The following is a 542-nucleotide window of genomic DNA, read 5'->3' on the forward strand; positions in this document are numbered from 1 at the left end:
AAGGGGAGGGGGCGGAGGAGAGGAGGGGAGAGGCGGGCGGAAGCGGCCCCCGCGGCCCGGCCACCTACCACGTGGGGCGCAGCGGCGGCGGCGGCGGCCGCGGGGTCCCCCCGGGCCCGCATGGCCACGCGCTCCGGCAGCCGCCCCGCCCTCGGAGCCTCCGGCGCTCCACCGCCCACATCGGCCTGCGGCGCGTGCGCAAACAGCTCCCCGAGAGAAGGGGCCCGAGGCTGGGGCGCATCCTATTGGTGCGGAGAGCCATCGATCGGCGGGGAGTAGAGAGGAGCGGCCTAGAGAGGTCGGAAGCCCGAGGTGGGTGGGGAGCACTGCGCGGACCCGGGGAGGGGGCGGGCCTGGAGGGAGGGGGGGGGGAGGGGTGGGTCAGTGGGAAGGAGGTCGGGGGGACTGGGTGCACGGAGAGGGGCAGGCTCTGGGAGGAGAGGGGCAGGCTCCGGGGGGAGGGGTGGGGGAGGGGTGGGTCAGTGGGAAGGGGGAGGGCCAGAGGAGGGCAGGGGTCACGGGGAGGGGCGGGCTCCGGGAGG

The sequence above is a fragment of the Enhydra lutris genome, unplaced genomic scaffold (assembly GCF_002288905.1).
Source record: "Enhydra lutris kenyoni isolate GAN:26980312 unplaced genomic scaffold, ASM228890v2 scaffoldscaffold75, whole genome shotgun sequence".
NCBI lineage: Eukaryota > Metazoa > Chordata > Mammalia > Carnivora > Mustelidae > Enhydra > Enhydra lutris.